Source organism: Haemaphysalis longicornis, unplaced genomic scaffold (genome assembly GCF_048455015.1).
Source record: "Haemaphysalis longicornis isolate Haplotype H1 unplaced genomic scaffold, Haemaphysalis longicornis Haplotype H1 scaffold_14, whole genome shotgun sequence".
Taxonomy (NCBI): domain Eukaryota; kingdom Metazoa; phylum Arthropoda; class Arachnida; order Ixodida; family Ixodidae; genus Haemaphysalis; species Haemaphysalis longicornis.
Window position 1 is genome coordinate 23,847,559 of NW_027526245.1, and position 22,813 is coordinate 23,870,371.

The 22,813-nt window shown below is 51.2% G+C and overlaps 1 pseudogene; it reads left to right on the forward strand.

Moving 5' to 3' along the window:
• The first annotated feature begins 5,874 nt into the window (after nucleotides 1-5,874).
• Nucleotides 5,875-21,817, forward strand: LOC144164806 (uncharacterized; annotated as a pseudogene).
• Nucleotides 21,818-22,813: the final 996 nt, after the last annotated feature.

Sequence of the window (22,813 nt, forward strand, 5' to 3'; positions counted from 1 at the left end):
CACGCTACTAGTGCCAGTAGCCATCAGTAAGATGCGCTGCACATTGACCAGGGCCCGCTCCCCAAAAGTGCCTTCCTGTCCCTTTAATTCATGATCCGTGTGAAAAGGTGACATGCACATCGGGAGAAGAGCTTGTAAAGGACGTTTCCGCGGGACAAAAAGGAAGGAAAGCCCATGCGCAAGGATTTTATACAGGGTGTCCCAGCTATCATGCACCAAGAAATAAAAAAAAGATTAATGGCGTAACTCGAAGAAAACCTAGTGCATAATGTTTGCAGTACTGTGGAGAAGCGGGCAGCATTTTTTTCGTTACTGAGACTTAACTAATTAATGGTAATTAATTATCTAACTCGAGAAGTACTGACCTAATCACTGAAGTGTCAATGAGGCACTTGTAGGTACCCACGAGGGGCATCTAACTGCGGTATTTTCAGCGACGAACTACTTGCTTACTCATTTATTCTGACTGATAAAAAAAACCCGCGAAATATAAAAAATACCACGTGACGGCGCTTCCGCGCGCATTGTAAAGCGGCGTACCCAAATAAGCAACTGCTTCGCCTGTCACCCGCCCGAAGAGACAGCGCATCACTTTGATAACGGAATGCATGAAAGGAGCAGCAGCAGCAAGATTCGCGGGACGCGTGTGCAGATAAGGCACCAACTCGGTCGCGATTTCTTCTTTCTTTTGTTTATTTCATTCGGACTAACTCAGAGGCAGCCTGTTTGGGGGCATTGCTTTACGGTGCGCGTTAAGGCGCGCGGAGGTGCCGTCACGTGGTATTTTTCATATTTCGCGGGTTTTCTTTATCAGTCAGAATAAATGAGTACGCCAATTAGTTCGTCGCTGAAAATACCGCAGTTAGGTGCCCCTCATTGGTACCTACAAGTGCCTCATGGACACTTCAGTGATTATGGCAGTAATTCTCGAGTTAGATAATTAATTACAATTAATTAAGTCTCAACCACGAAAAAAATGCTGCCCGCTTCTCCACAGTACTGCAAACATTATGCACTAGTGTTTCTTGGAGTTACGCCATTAATCTTTTTTTTAAATCTTGGTGCATGATAGTTGGGACACCCTGTATAAGGCCGGCGCATGCATCATTATGCACTTTTGATTGGTTTCAACCACTTTGGAAGCACAAAACCAAAACGTCGGGTTTGCTGTAGACGTTCCTCTCTTCTATTGCGTAAAGAGACCTGCGATAATTGCCATAGTAGCGATTCCCGTGGTGGCTGGTATCGGAAACCCTTACAGAAGTATTCGTGTTCTCGTGGAATGAAACCACCTGTTCGGCCGAGACAACCCGGTCAGCATTGTATCTTCCCTCGCAATTGCACTAGCCGAGGTGCAGTCCGCGAACAATGTGGCCGTGATGTTGCAATAAGTGCGTCCTTAATTTTCTGCCCCATGTCACCTTTGGCTAATGACCATCTATATTCGCAGGTGTCAAAACTCTCTCCGTGGCAGCTTAGCACCTAGCACCTGATGTGATAGAATCTGATGTAATACTGAAGTTACGCTTGCGAATAAGGGAGTAAAGGGTCTTGCTTCCCCGGAGCGCCGCGTGGTGCCTAGGATCGTAGGCTCAACTCATGCTGCAGGCGCAACTCATGGAGTTTTTCCCTGTGAAATAAATTCTCGGAGGATAAGTTCGCCTTCACTGATGTCTAGAATTCTGGCTTGGTTTCTAGTTCATTCCCGTGAGCCTTAAATCGAAACCTGCATGTAATGAAAAATTGCAAACGTTTGTTGACTTCGTTACTTCAAGGTCGTACTGCATACATGAAGAGCAGGTTAGTCTTGTTGAAAGCATTACCTCATCGGCGTTGTGAGTGACCCTGATTGTAAAACATGCCGTGTACCAGAGACTATTTCGCATGTCCTCTGCCACTGTCCACGCTAAGTGCATCCTCGAGAACAGTTAGCCAGATCATTGGCCCGTTTGCACTGTCGTGCGGTGTCGGAGGAAGTACTACTCGGACCTTGGCCAGACGCGCAGGGTTCCCACAAGGCATTTAAAGCTGTGCTGACATTTTTGCGCAGCAGCGGCCTCTCAGCGGTATTGTAGTTGAGGCCCGTCCGGCTGAAGTTTAACACATGCACCGTATAAGTATAGGCATCATCTGTACAAAGCCATTTGTTCATTTCTCCGCCTTCTTCATGTCTCTCGTCCTCTACCCCTTCCCACACACAGAATTGCTGGCCAGATATACTACCATCAGGCCGACCTTTCTGTGTTTGTTTTTTCATTTCAATAAAATTCCTCTCTCTCTCTCTCTTACCAGTTGTCTTCAGATTCTTCCACAGGGTCATTTCTTTGGCACGCCTGAAGAGGCTCACGAAGTAAGCAATTTCTTGTAAAAACACTGCGCTAAATTGAAATTATCGAAGACCAAGGACAGCGGAACACAAGATGCAGATTTACGAAACTCTGCTTCTTGTGTTCCGCCGTCCTTCCACTTCGTTAATTTCAATTTACCTCAGTGTTTCTACAAGAAATAACGTACCAACTAGCCCAGAAGCAAGCTCTCATTGAAGTAGGAAAGCTCTTCATTGTCTTTCTATGAATTTCCAAAATACCCACCGCGGTGGCTCACTGGCTACGGCGTTGCGCTGCTGAGCACGAGGTCGCGGGTTCGATTTCCGGCCGCGGCGGCCGCTTTTCTGATGGAGGCGAAAAGCAAAAACGCCCGTGTGTACGAGATTTCGGCGCACATTAAAGATCCCCAGGTGGACAAAATTAATCCTGAGCCCTCCACTACGGCGCGCCTCATTGCCTACGTTGCGTTGGCGCGTTAAAGACTACAATCAATCAATGAATTTCCAAAACGCTGCGCAAGAAGGCTGGTCACATCTTCATCTCCTCCTTCGCCGTCATAAAGTCGGTCGTACCCACAATGGGCGGGGGGGGGGGTCAATTGCTCAGGGCTTGTAAGAGGTTGCTATTCAGGTATGTAATGATATGGTAAATTCCGAATTAAACAAAAAGACGAAAATAACCAGATTGACTATGTATATGCGGAGAGAGAGAGAGAGAGAGAGAGAGAGAGAGAGAGAGAGAGAGAGAGAGAAAACGTTTATTGAAACAACAGGGACGGGGTAGGGGAGAAAAAGAGTAAGGAGCTGTGGGCGACAATCCTATTCCGGCAGGCCGCGTGCCGCAGCTGCCATCCTCGCCCGAGAGATCAGGGCCTCCTGGTCTTCGAGCTGGCAGCTCTGCAACGTGCACTCCCACTGCTCAAGAATAGGGGATCTGGGTGCTGGAGGGTTGGTGGGGCACGTCCAGACGAGATGAGCTGTGGTGTTAGGCTCATCGCATTGGGGGCAGTTAAGTGGGTAGTTAGTAGGGGATATGTGGTGGAGATGGAGGTGATTGTAGTAAGTGTTGGTTTGAAGACGGGTGCCAAATGCGGGCATCAGCGGTAAAAAGGGAAGGGTGGGGAGGTGGATAGGTGCGTCGGGTTGGTCTGTAGTGGTAGAGGATGTCAGTGTGGGTTTGGGAGAGGGGCGTAAGGGAGTTTGTAATACTGGCTGCATTGTTTGCCTCTTCTGGGAATGCCTCGGGCGGTGGTGTGTGCCAGCTCGTTCCCAGGGAGGGCAGTGTGGCTGGGTATCCACACTATGCGGGCGTGAGGGAGGGTGGGGCATTGAGAAAGGATGTCCAGGGTAAGAGCCGAGACTCGTCCTAGTGCAAAACGACGGCAGGCAGATTGTGAGTCAGACAGGATGGTTATGCTGGGACTCATGGCTTGGGTCATTGCGAGGGCAATGGCTGCTTCTTCGGCCGTAGTAGTAGAGGCTGTGCAGACAGTTGCCGAGGTGAGGAAGGCATTGTCGAAGCGGATAGCGACGTGAGCTGGTCGTTGAGGGTATGGAGAGACGTCCGTATAGGGGGTGGTAGGGCCACTGCCGTATTTTCTGATTTGGAGGCGTGTACGGTGACGAGATCAAATAATTGTTTCACAGCTCTCAGTTTCGCCTCGTTCACTCCTTCTGCTCACGATGTCGTCGACGTCTGTGAACAGATCTTTCGGCGATATCTTAATTACTGTCCGAATCCACTAAAAGCCAGCTCCGAAAAGAAAAAAAAACACGCTAGCGAAAACACCCACGAAACAGGCGGAACAGTCACGCCAATAGCACAGTGCCATTGAGGAACGGGGTTTGGCTGATTTTGATTGGGGCCACAACAGGACCTGGCTCATTTTCGATACAACATACGATATGTGTGCACAGTCTTATCTGACCTATTTAATTACGACCTATTTAATTCTAGGGGAACGTTGCCGAGTATTTCTTGCAACTACATTTTGATGCAACTACATTTTGATGTAGTGAACCAAAGGTCACCTGACTCAAATACGAAGTTGTGCTGCTCCACTGGGTTTGAGCCAGTGGGACATTCGAGCCAAATGAGCACCTAGAGAGACATTCGGGGCTCGCGTTTTCCATTTCTAGCACCCTCGCGCACAGCGTTCCATAGACAGCATAAACGAATACATTACTGGCGTACTTAGAGCAAAATATTGTTAATTTTGATGATTTGTTTTATCAATCCACTAGAATCATAATATCAAGATGTAGTAATTCCATACTCGAAGCACCAGTGCAAGCAAGCGACGAGCCAGTGTGGCCAGATTGCACAAAACAGCCCAAAAAAACCTCGATTGCGATTTAGAATTAAGAAAAACGGTGTCAAAGCTTACGTTATTTATAATTTAATGTCATTTTAATGCCAAAGACTGCCGCTAAATTGGATTGTTGCATTATTGCGTAAAAACAGAACCCCACAGCAGCAGCGCCACGCAGCACGGCGAGCGATTGTTAAAGCTTTCAAATGCCATCGAAGTTGCAGTGGAGCACGTGCTCCACTACAACTTCGAGGGGCTTCGGTACGTCAACAGCAGGTGCTTCAGCACTTCAACAGGTGCTGGCTCGTAGGCAAACTCCCCACCAGCTGGAAGGAGGCAAGGACGGTGCTCATCCCTAAACCGGGCAAGACACCAAGCATTGAGAACCTACGGCCTATCTCTTTGACATCCTGCGTAGGAAAAGTTCTCGAACACGTCCTCCTCAACCGCTGGCAAGCATACCTAGAAGAAAAAGGCCTCTACCCAGACACAATGCTGGGTTTCCGGGCCAGGCTCAGCACACAGGATGCCATGCTGCTCATCAAACACGAAGTCTTGGACCAACCAATCAGCTCTATGGACAACCGAGCAGTGTTGGGCCTGGACCTGCAAAGCGCGTTTGATAAGATCCGTCACTCAGCCATCCTCCAACAAGTTTCGCGCCTCAACATGGGAGAACGCTCTTTCTCATACATCCGTGACTTCCTGACAGACCGCACCGCAACAATCGTAGCCGGAGACATTGAACTGCCCAAGAAAAAACTTAGGAGCACTGGTACACCACAGGGCGCCGTGATCTCGCCGACACTGTTTAACATAGTGATGATCGGGGTGGCCAAACGACTACAGAACATCCCGAATGTCGGACACACCATCTACGCAGACGACATCACGCTGTGGGTGTCCGGCGGCAGTGACGGCGAGATCGAGGCGTCGCTGCAGCGCGCCATCGATGACATCGAAGACCAACTGCAAGGCACAGGCCTCACGTGTTCCCCGACAAAGTCAGAGCTCCTGATCATACCACCAAAACGAAAAAGCCGAGGAAACAAGACTGAACCCAATATCAACCTCCGGACGCACGATGGGATGACCATCCCGCGAACGAAGACGCTGCGTATCCTTGGTCTACACGTCGATGCGCTTGGGCACAATGGCCTTACCATCACAAAGCTGGAAACGAAAATATTAACAGCCGTAAGGCTTATCAAGAAGGTGGCAACGAGGCATGCAGGGATGAAGGAAGGCAACCTCCTGAAGCTGGTGCAGTCGTTTGCGATCAGCCACGTGGCCTATGTCGTGGCTTTCCACGACTGGACAACAGCGGAGAGCCGAAAGGTTGATGTGCTGATACGCAAAGCATATAAGACGGCACTAGGCATTTATACACTGTGGGAACGCGACCTTAGCGCGTTCCCTTTGGTTCGGCTTCGCCACACCGCTTGCTCCTCGCGGGAACTTGCTCGGCAAGACGTCGGCGAGGGGGAACTACCTCCTCGCCGTAGGAGTGTCTTTAAGCCGGCGAGCGCGTGCGGGATGCGAGCTGCGGGGGGGAGTCGGAGCTCGGGAAGCGAGGCGTCAGGACGCGCCTGGCGACCTCCTTCCTTCGAGGATCGGGCAAAAAGGAGGGCGACAATGGCTGCCATCGGTGTCCCAGCGAGGCAAACGCGAGCGCGCTGAGGCGCCCCCGGAGATGACTGTTGTCGCGGTGAGTCGAACCTCTCGATTCCCCTAAATTGCCCGGGCGAGGAACTAGATCCTCGCCGTCAACCAGCTAGCCTGCATGCTCTTTGGATGTTTGTTATTCAGTAATAAATGTCAATGAGCGAAAACACTTGTCGCTTCCTTTGTTCCGTCGAGCCACGGAGATGTGGGGTTAAAGAGGAGGTTAAAAGTAGATTGGTTTACTTTCCCCTGCAATAGCAAAACCGGCGACGAGAGAGACTAATCCGTCTTCGTCTTCTCGTTTCGCCCCGCTAGCAAGCTATCTCCCACCCCGCGGCTGCGCGCTGTGCCGCGCCAGCCGCGGCGGGCCGTGGCTCACCGGAACAAAGGAAGCGACAAGTGTTTTCGCTCATTGACATTTATTACAGGATAATAAACATTCAAAGAGCATGCAGGCTAGCTGGTTGACGGCGAGGATCTAGTTCCTCGCCCGGGCAATTTAGGGGAATCGAGAGGTTCGACTCACCGCGACAACAGTCATCTCCGGGGGCGCCTCAGCGCGCTCGCGTTTGCCTCGCTGGGACACCGATGGCAGCCATTGTCGCCCTCCTTTTTGCCCGATCCTCGAAGGAAGGAGGTCGCCAGGCGCGTCCTGACGCCTCGCTTCCCGAGCTCCGACTCCCCCCCGCAGCTCGCATCCCGCACGCGCTCGCCGGCTTAAAGACACTCCTACGGCGAGGAGGTAGATCCCCCTCGCCGACGTCTTGCCGAGCAAGTTCCCGCGAGGAGCAAGCGGTGTGGCGAAGCCGAACCAAAGGGAACGCGCTAAGGTCGCGTTCCCACATCCCTCCAACCTTAAACGTTTCCGTACGGTGGAAAGAATAGCACGCAGGGACATCTAGACGCAATGTTCATAAACCTAAACAAAGCAGGAAGGTTCGCCCCGCGCAGTAGCTGTCCTCGCACTCGCCGTCATCAAACATGCATCGTCAGCCAAATGCATAATCTAACGCTCAGGTGTCGCAGGTAACACCGAGGTTGTTCGAACACGCATGTCATGCACAGATGCAGTCTTGTTTTGTCGTCGACAGCGGTGTCAGGGGCTGCCTGAATTTCGTCCCACCGAGAAGGCACAAGCAACACCAATGCACCCCGGGCTGCAGAGTTCTCAGCCCAGGGTTCGACGTAGCGCAGCGTAGGCCAGATCGAGCAATTGTCACTCGCACTGGCGCCCTTCTCAGTCGGTGGTGGTGATCAGCAGGTCCCGTCCGGCCCTGGGCGAAGACAGCAGGCCAGCGTCTCGAAGCGTAGTGCTGAAGCCAGCCCGAGCAAGTGTAGCGACTGCGCTGATAGATGACGTCCGTACAGCTGCTGCTGTCAGCCCGGACGCACCGAGGACGTATCAGCTGGTCCAGGAGCCCCGCGACCGCAAAGTGCGGCCCAGCACCGAAGTGACGCCAAGCCATGAAGCACACGACGGCGCCGCCCGCACCAACACGCCCTCCATGGAGGAAGACACCAGCCGTAGGGAGCTCCCACGGCGCCGCGTCTAGGCCGCCTCCAAGTAGCTGCCACGCCAGGGCAGCCGCCAGTGGTCCCCAGCTCTCGAACGCTCGCCGACCCGGAGCAGCAGGTGGCATCACAGACATCGCGTAGCAAGCAAGCCTGGGTGACTCAACTCGCATTGCGTATCACATCGGCATTCCCGCAAGCCATGAAGTCAGGCAAGGAAGAAATGCTATTCCTCAGCATCGGCCGCGTGGCACGACGCTAAACAATTGCGGCTGTCAAAAGACGGTTTCCGACAGCGCACAAAAACTCACTTTCTCGAGGCGAAGGAGATTTTTTTCCCCGCTACGTGCAGAACCACTTAAAACAAGCATTCCGACGACACGCACCCCGTCATTCAGTGGAGAAGAGGGGCCGTTTCCCGTCCGTCTGCTACCGAGCCACGTCCTCCTCGGTCGTGCCCTCTCCCACGCGGTGCCGGCTCCGAAAAGCCTTCGGGCAACACGCATCTTTGACAACGACCGGCAACCCAGAGGCTTGCTCTACTGCCCCATTCGCACAGCCGTGAAGGAGACATCGGCTTTGTCGTCGGCCCTACCCGCTCGCTGCAATACAAACAGCTTAATGAGCGGCGGCGCCCATCGCGTCTTGCGATGTCGGAACGCCCGGTGCCGAGCCGCAATACCAGACAGCCCATACGGCACCCGTGACCCTTGGCCACACGGCTCCCAGAGCCCGACTCCCGGAGTCGATAAAAGAGACAGCAGAGAAAAGAAAATCGGGCCAAACAACGCAGCTTCCGTACTCGCTCACTTCGGGCTTGCAATTACAGCGCGGACCTTATGCCCTAGCGCGTCATGGGTGCTGGACATCAAAATTTCAATGCCTCAATTTGCCGCGGCAGAAACGTCCCGCCTAAACGGCGCACTGAGAAAACTCGGCGCTCACATGTTCTAGCACGATGTAGCAACGTTTACTCCGCTCTCAAGAAAGTACGCCTGCCTCCGCTAGCGATCTGATTCACGCTAGCAGTAACACTTGTCAGGTTCGGACAAAGAACTTTTCTCACACCGAACAAAGACATGTTCCATGTTCCGAGAGCCAGCCCCACGTTGATGCGCCAGATGTGGGATATATGAGGGGTAAAGTAGACTTGGTTTGCCTTCCCCTGCAATAGCAAAACCGGCGACGAGAGAGACTAATCCGTCTTCGTCTTCTCGTTTCGCCCCGCTAGCAAGCTATCTCCCACCCCGCGGCTGCGCGCTGTGCCGCGCCAGCCGCGGCGGGCCGTGGCTCACCGGAACAAAGGAAGCGACAAGTGTTTTCGCTCATTGACATTTATTACGGGATAATAAACATTCAAAGAGCATGCAGGCTAGCGGGTTGACGGCGAGGATCTAGTTCCTCGCCCGGGCAATTTAAGGGAATCGAGAGGTTCGACTCACCGCGACAACAGTCATCTCCAGGGGCGCCTCAGCGCGCTCGCGTTTGCCTCGCTGGGACAAGGCAGCCATTGTCGCCCTCCTTTTTGCCCGATCCTCGAAGGAAGGAGGTCGCTAGGCACGTCCTCTCGCCTCGCTTCCCGAGCTCCGACTCTCCCCGCAGCTCGCATCCCGCGCGCTCTCGCCGGCTTAAAGACACTCCTACGGCGAGGAGGTAGATCCCCCTCGCCGACGTCTTGCCGAGCAAGTTCCCGCGAGGAGCAAGCGGTGTGGCGAAGCCGAACCAAAGGGAACGCGCTAAGGTCGCGTTCCCACATCCCTCCAACCTAGCGCGTTCCCTTTGGTTCGGCTTCGCCACACCGCTTGCTCCTCGCGGGAACTTGCTCGGCAAGACGTCGGCGAGGGGGATCTACCTCCTCGCCGTAGGAGTGTCTTTAAGCCGGCGAGCGCGTGCGGGATGCGAGCTGCGGGGGGGAGTCGGAGCTCGGGAAGCGAGGCGTCAGGACGCGCCTGGCGACCTCCTTCCTTCGAGGATCGGGCAAAAAGGAGGGCGACAATGGCTGCCATCGGTGTCCCAGCGAGGCAAACGCGAGCGCGCTGAGGCGCCCCCGGAGATGACTGTTGTCGCGGTGAGTCGAACCTCTCGGTTCCCCTAAATTGCCCGGGCGAGGAACTAGATCCTCGCCGTCAACCAGCTAGCCTGCATGCTCTTTGAATGTTTATTATCCTGTAATAAATGTCAATGAGCGAAAACACTTGTCGCTTCCTTTGTTCCGGTGAGCCACGGCCCGCCGCGGCTGGCGCGGCACAGCGCGCAGCCGCGGGGTGGGAGATAGCTTGCTAGCGGGACGAAACGAGAAGACGAAGACGGATTAGTCTCTCTCGTCGCCGGTTTTGCTATTGCAGGGGAAAGTAAACCAATCTACTTTTAACCTCCTCTTTAACCCCACAACACACACTAATACAGAGCGCCTCTTAGAGCTAGGAATACACAACACATTAAGCGAAATAGCAGAGGCACAACATACAGCACAACTCACAAGACTAGCACAGACAAAGACAGGCAGATCGATATTACAAAGAATAGGTTCTCAAACGAGGCTGCAGGGGGACAAGGACCGATCGCCGCTGCCGCGCGCGCTGCTTCGCTTTCTGCAGGTTCCACCAATTCCCAAACATATGGACCCAGAGATGAACCAAGAACGTCGCCTGGCCAGAGCAAAGGCCCTCACCGCTACATATGCCGCGGACACTGGTGCATACTATGTCGACTCGGCGGCATACCCAGACCGCCCGGGCACGTACGCTGTGGCCGTGGTCGCGGCGACCTCAGGGGAGCTGTACACGGCGGGCAGCGTACGGGCTCGGGACTCCAACCAAGCAGAAGAACTGGCCATCACACTAGCCCTAACTAACCCAAAGTGCACAAAAGTGTTAAGCGACTCGCGTAGTGCGGTTATGAACTTCGCTACAAACAAAGTGTCCTCGTGAGCGTCTAGGGTGTGCGGGGCCCTACCACAACGACTAGTGCCAGTGACCATCAGGTGGTTCCCAGCGCATATGGGCCCAGTGAGCACGGGTGCGAACCGTAACGAGGAAGCAGACCGAGCAGCGCATGTGCTCACCGGCCACGGCACTGCCCTGAGCCCTCGACCTACGGAAGGCGACAATGACGGGATGATACCGGTTGGCACATATAAAGGGGTGCTGACCTGGTATCGAGAATCTCACCCGGAATCTCACCCGACGGGAGGCAGTACTGCTACGACAGCTGCAGGCACGCGCAACATGGACGCCAGTACTCGCAAAGCATGTATGCCCGGAGGTATACCAAAGTGATGTGTGTGCGGTGTGCGGCAGGGATCGAGCCACCATGGTGCACGTCTTATGGGAGTGCCAAGAGACAGACCCACTCATGGACACGCTGCCACCACGTCTTGCCAGTGCGGTGGCCAGCACAGACTGCAACCTACAGCGGGAGGCCGTTCAGCTTGCGCTGGCGGCCCTTGAACGCCAGCGGCCGAACACGCTGCCTCCCCCCCCCAGGAGGCCGGCGACAGTAGGTAACCTCTCGCAGGCAATAAAGATGTTGTTTCTCTCTCTCTCACTTGAGACAAATGGCATTCGGTTCGAATAATAGTCTGATGCCAGTGTAGCAGGGGTATTACTTTGTTCCGCGGTTTGCGGATAGGACTAATTAAAAAAAAAAGACTCCTGAGATATTGTCGCGAGACAAATGTGAGGTGTCATTTGGACTCCTGAAAAGTTCTCCAGGCCTTGTTCGCCGGCCGGCGACCGCGCGCACGCGCACGAGTGGCTGCGAACCGATATAGAAGGCACGTGCGCTTGAAATGCCGGCCGCGAACCGATTACCCACGTTCGCAGCGCACGATTGTCGGCCCGCGCACACGTGACTCGGTCTTCTTCCACTCTGCCTCAATGTGCCCCTCACTTCCAAACTGTGTGCTCATTGCAGTCGCAGCTTGGCGAGTCCCCGCCCACTTTCTGCGTTTGGCTCTTAGGTTAATGGCGGACGCCCCTGCCGCCTTGTGCTCGCCCTCTCCGACGCTTGTTGGCTTGCTCAGCGGGTTGTAGTGCTCAACTACCCGTGCTGTTGTTGACTTTTACGTCTGGTCACGTATTACGACAGATGCCTCGTTAGAAACAAAAACTTGGTCCCATGCACAGGAAAGTCAATCCGTCTTGACTAGCCAGGAGAGGAGCAGCATAAATGAAGACATTCCGTCCTCTTGGACGACGGCTCGAGTCATTGTTTCGAGGAGCACGATTTTTTTCGTGCTGGAGGCACGGGGCGAATCCTGGGCAGCGGGAGTTTTTGAAAAATGGTGGGTCATCCGCTCCGCCGTGAGTGCCGATACTCAGTGCGCGGGAATAAGTCCGTCCGCCGCCGGTGACTACGTCAGCTACTCTTGCCATTTCTGGGGCTCTCCCTGCGGGCTATTTCTTTGAGACGGGGATTGCCCTGGCCCCCCTTGTTTTCTCAAAGCCGACTGGCGGATAGGGCGCAAGAAATTATTTCCTCCTACGGCAGGCGCCCCCAAAAGGAATAATAAGTGAATTGCCGCGGCGCAGTGAAAGTATCGCGAAAGTAATGAAGTGAACTGCAGCCACAGTCCTGTTACGCGAGAAAGAGAGCAGGGGAGCAAGACAATGAGCAAGAGAGGTGGAGCTGCTGTAAGAGTGGTAGAGAGGAAAACTGTGCCGGAACTTCCTGCTTTCTACTGCTCTTCATTGCTAGGAGGATATTCATGCGGCTATTCTTCTGTTAGTTTCATATTTCTCGGTCCTCTCTGAACTGCCCGAACTTCTTTTAGCTTTTATATCCTCTGGCATTTTCTGTTATCTTGTCTCCCCCACATGCACGGCAAGCATGTGTAAGCACGCGCGTACACACGCGCACAAACACACACGCACACGCACACGCACGCACACACACAAACACACGCACACGCACATGCACAAGCGCACACAAGGACCATCACGCCGCCCACGCAAGCACACGTGCCGTGCCCGTTCGTTCCCCGCTTCCGCGTTCTTCTCCTCCATCCTTTCTTCTTCAATGCTGCGACAAAGCCTGCAGGGGGTGGGCACCGGCAAGGAGATTCTTCGGCTGTTCCTTTTACTTCGCTCGCCTCTTCGCCTCGGCCGGCGCAGCGCAAGGATTCAATTTCGCGACAGCCGAGAAATCCAATTACCCGAGGATACTGCGGGACGCTGTGGATGCGCCCTCCCTCCCCACTTCCTTCCTTCCTTTTTTTGCGCGCCGGCCTTCCTGAGCGGCCGCTGTAGCCTCCTTGAAAGCTCTCCGTTTATGCCCGCACGCCGATCATAGAAGCAAAACAGAGTATGCAATCGTCCATGCCTCTGTGCTCCGTCCTGGATGGCTCGGTGGACGTGGAGCGGCTCTCGCTGTCCCAGTTTGCTCATACCAACAACCATCCGATAAAATTAGGCCGGCCCATGTGCGCACTCAAACCAAAACTCGGACTCTTCTAGGCTGCAACTGACTCGCTAGCTGCCTCATGCATGTACTGGGCAAGCCGCGTCTTCAAGATTTAAAACGCTAACATCACTGTCTGTCGTACAGATTCAGTGAGTTCACTTTTAATGCGGAAGCTTTAGTTGTGGCAGTAAGTGGAAAACTCAGCGTCGTCGGCATCGTAACCGAGAGACGGCAGGCAAAATGGCCGACACCGCATAAATTTGGGGAAATTTGGCTCCGAATGGGAATGAACCCTGAGAACCCGCAATTCAAGACGAGCGCGCCCTCCCGACCCTCAGGGATCCACGGCTGCATCTCACTAAAGGGAAACTTAGGGAACGCGTTGTAACCTTAGTCTTAGGAACGTGTTTTATGGACGTGGAATGAGTCCTACACGAGTCATAATTTCAGCATACAGTATTACAGCCGTAGAACTTATGCAGTTACCAAGGGACGTTTCCGCTAAATGTCATTTGCTCGCCGATGCGAACGCGACTATGTCCCGGCCTCACGTGAGCCTTACCCCCGTAAACCGCTACCGGCAGCTTCAGTTCCCCGCGATTCCCGGGTGGGCCAATATGCCCCTCGCTATAACAGATACTATTAGGTTTCCTTTCTTTTCATAACCGCTTCACCGCGGAGTTGCTCCCAATTACGAATTCCCGCCTGGTGCCAGTGCATGCTGGAGTTCGTGTTCCCTTGGAACAATGCCGGGAAAAATTGTACGGCGTTTCTGTTCTGAAACGACTGCATACGCATGGGAAGGTTTATCTCAGTCGATGTTATGAAAAACTATCAGTAATACGTATACACAGGACGGGGTGCGCTGTTTCAACAGATGACGCGCGAGTTATGCGAACGCGATAAAATTGAATTGCATTGCATTTTCTGAGGGGTGTAATTTTAAAATTCCGCTGACCCTTTATATGGTTAGGACAACATACTTAAATCAGTTTTCAGGCACTTGTAGGCGTGACGTTTGTAAGCGGAAACGAAGCTGATATATTCATCTACGGACTGAATAGCAATTGAGAAATCGGTAAAAACAAGTTATTTGCCCCAAATCCTCAGTGTCCCATCAGGTAAATCAGGATAAAACCCTGTGAAACCGCTTTTAGACATTGGTTTGATTTACCTATAGCATGGAGCAAGAATATACGAGGGAAACGACCCATTGCGGCAAGCTCTCTTGCTGTCACAATACAAATCAAGGCAGAATTCAAAGCCTTGTAGCTGCGACAGCAAGGAACGGGGTAGCGGTCCCTGGTGACCAAAGTGACAGCATCCAGAATTCCTTTTCCCATGACAGATGCCACTAGCTTAGGCCAAGCGCTTGTGAGATTGTCTGACCGCCCTAGTAAGGCACGCTTCCCCTCCTGTCTTGTTCCTACTGTTTCGTCACCGATGGCAACAAAAGCCCGTTCGATACCTCTGCTGCCCTGAGGTAAAATGGAGAATTTCTCAAAACATTTTTTCGCATCCTTCACTCTCTCACGGGTGTAATTGTTGAAAGAACATTGGGCTCTAGCAGCATGAGACGAAGCTCCTCACTACATTCCAACTAGTGTCACTAGATAATGGTACAGAGTATTGGCACTCTTTTCTCCTATTGTTCCGTGCCGCCGCCTCGACCATTGGTCAGTTCGCCTTACGTGACATTTGTTTACTCTTCCATGGTTCATAAGCACCGCGATTTAGTTGCGATTTTGGTGTTGTTGTTCAACTCTGGAGGGCTTATTACTTGTCCTGCGTGCTCTGTGGCTAAGCGCGACTGGCGTCTTACGGACGCGAATCAAAGATAACGCGTGAAGATGCATTTCATCAGCAGATGTGGATCCAAAGATGCCGTTTTGCTGCATCTGCATCTTCGGCAGTGTTGCTAACAAACGACCCGGTCGAAGCTAGCGGCGAGGCCGTTATAGCGGCAATCTGGCAACACTGATAAACACCGAAATGGCCGCCGTTGCAGACTTGCGTGCCTGAGTGGCGGTACTCTGACACCTTATCTAGTGACACTAATTCTGACCTTTTAAAACCAGCAGACTGGCTGCGAGTTGATTTGATCGCTTACGCTTTTTCGCCCAGTTAAGGGTGTGATGTAAAAAATGGCTCTCGCGTTTTAACGGTGTCTTAGCGAGTAATCCTTACGTATGTTTTCCAGCATTTGCTCTTAGCCATAACTGCTGAAAATCCGCCGCATTGAGACCTCGCGAACAACACATGCTACCCCTAAGACCAAACGCGTCAAGAGGGGGGCGGTAGGTGCAGAATTAGGGAACTTAATGTTTGATCCTGGGCATGAATGGGACCAAAGGAAGTAACAAAAGCAACATATGCTCCCGCGACATTGCTCTTGTTTCCCCACGGCTCCCCCTTTGTTGAAGGCGGCGTGCAGAGTGCATGTTTCCACCACGCCTGAGCGCAGCCAGCGTCGCACGACGCACGCGGGCGGACAGCTTTGCATGGGCAGCTGCTTTCGTACGTTGGCTGTTTCTTCTTCATGCATGCGTATACGGCGGCAAAAAAGGCGACCGACTGCTGTAGCTGGAAGTGAAAGAACGGAAACAGAACTGTTTTTCCATTTCAGCAACGGCCGGCCTCAAATCACACCTGACCTTTTCCAGGACCCTGTAGATGCGGATGCGCTTGCAGGCGCCGCCATTATTTTTAATGGCTCGCACTTTGCGCTCTTACGCAATCCACCTTTTGCATTGCGCTGCGGTGGCCTCTGTTGGCGCCGCCGAGAAGCGATATGGCAGGGGTGCAATGGGATTGCCACTGCAGCAGAAGGGGAATTTGTCTTACGGGAATTGTATAGCCAGCCTAAAGCTGGAAAAGATATAACTATGCTGGAAAACGTGCGTTTTCAACGTGGGAAACATCTCAACAACTGTGACGCTCGTTTCTTTTTGCAGCGGTTCCGCTAGGGTAAGTACCGGAGGGTGGCTATTTGAGGCGGTGGAAGCGATGTTCTCGCGGCATTTCTTTTTTATTCTAGCTCTTAAAAGGTCTTCTTTGCATTGAAACAATCCTCCCCACGTTCAAAAACATTCTCGTAGCCTGTTATCGCCCACCTGACTGCAACCCCTCTGATCTTTTTTAGATGCGACTGCATCTCATTCACTCGCCTTGTCCCTCCATACGGCGTTGTTGTTGTCCGTCCACACCCCTCACCCATTCTCCTCGCCGCGCGAGCTGCGCTCTCCGCCTCTCACCCCCTCTCCTCTCCGTTAGCGAACACTCTCTCGCGAGGTGCATTGGATTGGATTCGATTGGGTTGGCTTGGATTGGCTAGGCTTGGCTAGGATTTGTATTGGATTGGATTGGATTAAAGTGGATTGTGTTGGATTGTGTTGCGTCATAGCCGCGCCACGTTGCGTCATAGCCGCGGTCGTTTCAGCACCGGCGTTGCGATTTCGGGCACGAGCATAGACTTGATCTTCGCTGCAAGTTGCGCAGTGGTCCCGTTAATTCACCATCCACTACCTGTACACTTCAGCGACCACAAGGCCGTCATAGTTAACGTTACGCCGCGTGTTAAATAAAGAATACATCATACGCGTTCCTCACACGTTTCACGCAATTAGAGAATCAACCCAACGGAAACACCACGTGAACCCCCAAGATGCGTCGCATCTCCACAGGGTTCCCCTCGCGGGAAGGTGGGGTAATTGTGATCTGACATCCCGCTTCCCTCGCACTAACTTCTGGCTTTGGGTGGACTTCAATTACCCTCATATCGTATGGGATAACTTGTGCGCTAATCCACGGCAATCTAAAGATTTCTTCTAACTGTGTCTCCTTTCTAATTTATCCCAATCAGTCACAAAGCCAACTCATGGCACAAACACTCTTGACCGTGTTCTTGTTTCTAACCCAGATCTAATTCAATCAGTGTCATGCATTCCCGGTCTAAGTGACCATAATGTGGTATTGTTTTCACTGTCGATTGCCTTACCTTCGCGAGGACCTTCGAAAAAATTAATATGGGACTTTAACAATGCCGACTTGTCGACGATTAACTCGGAACTTATTACATTTTTGGTCTCCTTCATCCTGTCTGCCTGTACCCGAACAGCTGACCAAAACTGGTTATTGTTCAAGCAGAAATTATTAGCCCTTATCGATAACCACGTCCCCCTTTTTCGTGTTCCAAGCGATGCTCAGAGGCCTTGGTATTCCAATCTTTTAAGGAAACTATCGCAAAAGAAAAAAACGTCTTTTTAGCGCTGCTAAAAGCTTGGCGTCAATATCCAAATGGAGCAGATATTTGCATGCCTTCGTGAATACACTCGCCTGCTGAAGCGCTAAAAAAAGACATTTTTTCATGATGACTTGCTTAACGTTGTCCGTACTATTCCCAAAAAATTTTGGAAACTTCTGAATTCCCAAAAATACCTCGCACAACATCTCATTAATCAACCCCGACGGTTCACACGTTCTTCTCCCGCAGCTGGCAGACGTTATGAATACTCACTTTAATTCAGTTTTCACTTCTGAACCACCTCGTAATATTCCAGTCTTACTGAGATCCAGATTTTCACGAATTCCGCCCGTTGACATTAACTCTGAAGGCATCAGCAATCTGATAGAGAAATTAAAAATATCCAGCTATCCCGGACCTGACAACATTCCGCCGGTCTTGAAGGCTACTAATAGCATATTAAGTCAATTTTTGCAGATAATTTTTATCCAGCCCAAGGTTCAATTGCAGATGATTGGAAATCATGAAAGGTTGTGCCGGTTTTTAAGACTGACAAGCAATCTGACTCATTTACCATCACCCCATTTCACTAGCCTGCATCGCTTGCAAACTTCTGGAACATATAATATATTCCCATGTTGCTTTCCACCTCGATAATCACTCTTTCTTCTTTCATAAGCAGTATCGTTTTCGTGCAGGGCTTTCATGCGAAACACAACTTTTAAATTTACGACTGATCTTCAGCTAAACCTTGAATGAATGAATGAATGACTATTTTCTCGTAAAGCTTACAAAAACAGTACGACGGACGATTTGGGAAAAAGTTCTCGCAGGCAACTTGGCCAGCCCAAAAGCCCGGTAGACACACAGGGCAGCAAGACAGCGGGACGAGAAAAAAATTAGAAAAGAAAAAGAGAAGAGAAGTAAAAATAAAAATTCAAACAAGAAATCACCAGTACAATGTAATCAAAACAAATTGACATCTTTGTCACCACAGAAATAAAATACAAACAAGAATAACCAGTATATTGTAGTTAAAAAGAATTTACACCTTTGTCACCACATAGCAACAGGAAAAACGTGGGAGGAATAAGATTTCAAAAAAATACCTAGGAAGAAATACAATCACAGACGAAGTATACATCACTGCTCAAGGTAAAATGCCAGTAGGTTTGATTGGGATCCAGGATTTACGTTTTGATCAATAAGATAATTTAACAAGGTTGGTAATGTGTGGCGTAGCATTTGTACTCCATAGTTAGTTCTTGATTGGGATATTTGCCAGAAATCAGGAGATCGTGTGTTGTAACAAATATTATGACGCCCCAGAGAAGCTATATTACAAATATAGTTTAGATTATTCTTTTGTTCCCTGTTGTACAGTAATGCCAAATGATACAAAAATAAGTGTACAAGATTTAATACCCTGAGCTCACTGAAAAGCTGTTCTGTGGGAAAATCGTACGGCTTATTGCAAATTCTTCGAATTGCTTTTTTCTGAAGTAGAAAGAGACAATTTAAGTTTGTTGCTGATGTTGTACCCCATACAAGTTTGCAGTAACTTAGTGAACTGAAAAATAAGGCATTGTAAATCAGTAATTTGATTTTGCAAGGGAGGTACCTAAGGCGAAAAAGTGTACCTACGATTTCGGAAAGTTTGCCAGCAAGACATGAAGCTAAAGGGCTATAATATAAAATAAAAGCCCAACCCGTACCACATACGTATCACGGGTGACGCCAATTAAAAACAAACAAACTGGACCGAAGTCAACTAGAGTTTTGAAGAGAAGGAAATACCCACCAAAGGTGGAAAATAAAAGGGAAAAATGCTATACAGCGACACCACAGCTAGGAGAGCGGGCCCGGGGAGACTCCCCTGATCTCCCCTGGGACGGTAGCAGGAAAGGTTGGGATGAGGGATGCGGATGGTGGTAATAAGGAATGGGTTATGGGAAGATGGGTGGGAATAGGGACAGCGAGGTTTTGTTCTAATCCTTAGATGTCTGACTCCTAAAATAGGCCTGATAACTCAGGATTGGCGTCAGACGGTTCCAATTGGAATTCAGCGGACCCCACTATAGGTTCCGACCATCTGAGCTCCGACATCGAAGAACAGGGAGAACCTGCGACGGAGTGACGACACCTAGTCTCCGGACCCTTTTCACAACCAGCCCCCCGGCTAACACCCACCAGGTCCCCCGAGTACTCAAGAGACACCTGCCCAGCCTACATAGGTACTAATCCCCCTCGCCTCGACGGTTTCGGATACTGGTAAAGCTAACTGTCCGACAGACGGGGTAACTGTACCCTGTACGCATCTGTCGATCCCTATGTGCACCTGGATCACCTATCTCCATAGGAAAGCCTATGTGACTTGTAGAGTTTCGGTGGGCCTCTAATGTGCTCCTATGCCAACCACTCACCCACCAGGGAACCTCCCCATACGGGCAGCAGTCATCAGGTGGAAGGAGTAATCCGAATAGAGTACGACCAGCCCTACTCCCGATACTGAGTACGAGAAGCTTCCCTAAGAAGTGAGCCGATCCCTCTTTCCTCGGTCCTAGCAAGTGCGCGCCTCCTAGACTGGTCGCTACTAAAGGCCAGAGACCTTGGCCATCATGAGCACCTATCGAAGGCCCTGGATCCTGTTGTCCAGGAACCTTCGTGTCGGCAGCGAGCAGTCGTGCCCGCGTGGGGTGACTGCGGCGGTCCCTTAATAAGGGATCCTTTTTCACCGCTTTTAAGCCAAGTTCCCAGAGCCAACCTCGGTAGCCACCCAGGCTGTCCGGGCCTGCCTCCGCGTCCAGCATCGGCTCTGGGGCAAGGAACTGGCCCATACAGTTCCAGGGAGTCGCTGCCACTCCCTTGGGGTTTTGCATCCCCGGGTGAGACCTGGCACCCACCCACCGCTGCCGTTGGCAACCGACCAAAGCTAGGCAGCCGAAACCGCCTTCGCCCAGCCAGCTGGCAGGGGGGACCACGAGCAGGTGACAGTCGGATTCCCCCCCCCCCCCTCCCCCAGCAAGACAGTGTACGTGATGACTCCAGGTCATATGTAAATATGTGGGCAGTGGAACGGAGCGGCCGCCACAATGGTCTCATCCAACCACTTTTTGCTTTTCGTCCAGTTATTCGCAGTCATCAGCACGAGCTCGCCGGTCTGCGTGGAACCACATGCGCCTGGCACGCCACACGGCACGTGTCCTCGCCTGCCCGAACCGAGCCGTTGTTGCCCGGTGCCACTTCAACCTCCCGTTCCGGTAAACCCCTCAAGCTGCTATCAAGCCAACCGCATCGACATCGTCAAGCCACCCAGAAAGCTACAAATACAGCCAGCCTTGCACCGCGCACCTCAGTGGGCAGTGGAACGGAGCGGCCGCCACAATGGTCTCATCCAACCACTTTTTGCTTTTCGTCCAGGTTGGTCCCTCCCAAGATTATAACGCTAAGCGATCTAGTAGCTATTGTCTGCTGCTCCTTCCATGCCCACATGTGTTGCTTGATATAATCGCAGATTGTTTTCTCGTTGTAAAGGAACTTCTTCTTTGCGGGGATATAGAACAGAACCCTGGTCCAAATAGCGAAGTATTAGCCGCCATCAGCAAACTAACCGCACACTTGGATGAGCGTCATGACAACTTGCAGAAGTCTATTAACGATGTTAAAGAAAACCAGTTGCTACTTGATTCCAAACTAACAGATTTAACCGCTCGACTAACTGTACTTGAACAGAAGGTTACTTCCCTCGAGAGCGTTCCAGACGATACACAGATGCAAGGTCTCGTAACGGCTGCCGTGCGACACGAACGTGCCGCTCTCAGTTCACGGCTTGATGACTTCGAGGATCGCTCTCGTAGGGATAACCTAGTTTTTTATGGGCTATTAGATTCTGTCTCAGAAACCTGGGCTGAGTCTGAGCTAAAAGTCCGTGAAATCCTGTCTGAGTCCCTTAAACTGGAACTTCTTAATGAAGCCATCTCCCGTGCACACAGGATTGGAACCTTTGTGCAGAACAAATGTCGACCTGTCATTGTTCGTTTTAGTTCTTTCAAAACAAGAAAAGGTGTCTTTGCTAAGAAATCTATGCTTCGTAGCACCCCCGTGTCAGTTAGCGAAGATTTCTGCAAGGCCACGCGCAGCATCCAGAAAAAGCTTTTAAATTTCGCGAAAACCACTGGGTAGCCATATTACCTCAAGTATAACAAGATACTAATTAACAAGAAAGCCTACGTTTATTGTCCGGTCACCGATCGTGTAACTGAGGCTGGGCCTATTTATGATACCCCCGTACACGTTGCCCCCCAAGCAACAAACGCAGACAGCGCAGGGACCAGCGCTCCTCCTTCACCACGATAGCTAGATAAGCATTTTCGAGCACATGAATTTTCTTTTTTACTATGTAATTCTCAAAGTGTTACTAATAAGCGTGATGCCCTATCTGCACTAATAGATACATGTCTATCTGATGTCATCATAGTAACTTAAACCTGGCTGTCCGCGAAAATAGAAAATCACGAAATATTTAACTGTTCAAAAAAGTTTAAGTTCCACCGCTGTGACCGGGGTACGAGGTGCGGGGCCGGCGTATTGATTGCTATTAGCGACGAGATCAGCTCGTTCAATGTGCCTGTTGTTTCGCCGCTTGAAATTGTTGTTGCGTGTGTACGCATTAACCACAAAGATAGCATTGTTTGTGGCTGCTACCGGCCTCCTAACCTAACTACCGGCTTCGCAAATGATTTACACGATGTCCTAAATAAGTTGCGAGTAAGGTTTCCGGCTGCGCCTATGTTTCTCCTAGGTGATTTTAACTTCTCTAATGTTTCGTGGTCCTCCCCCCTTTTCCAACAATATCCAAAACTTTCTGCTGACAGTGTTGCCTTTCTTGACGTGTGTTCAGACTTTAACCTTACCCAGCTGGTTAATGCTCCAACCCGCATTGCCTTGTCTACCTCCACAGTTCTAGACAGTGCTGACCACGCATCCCGCCTTAATTAAATCCCTATCAGTTATTCCGGGCGTAAGCGACCATCTAGCTATTCATTTTAACATGACTAAAACAACTAAAAGAAGTGATAGCTCAAAAGTTTTTAGGGACTACAAAAGAGCTGACTATGTTTCAAGTAATAATGACTTTCAGGTTTTCCTAAACGATTACCTTTCGAATTTTCTGGAAAGATCCGTGCAACAAAACTGGAATTTGTTTAGGCAGAAGGTAGCAGAACTTACCAATCGTTATATTCCACTCCGCAGAATTAGGCAAAACGCAAAGTCCCCTTGGTTCACGCTTACACTAAAACGACTACTCAACAAAAAGAAACGAATTTTTCGAAGGGCAAAGCTAACAACTCG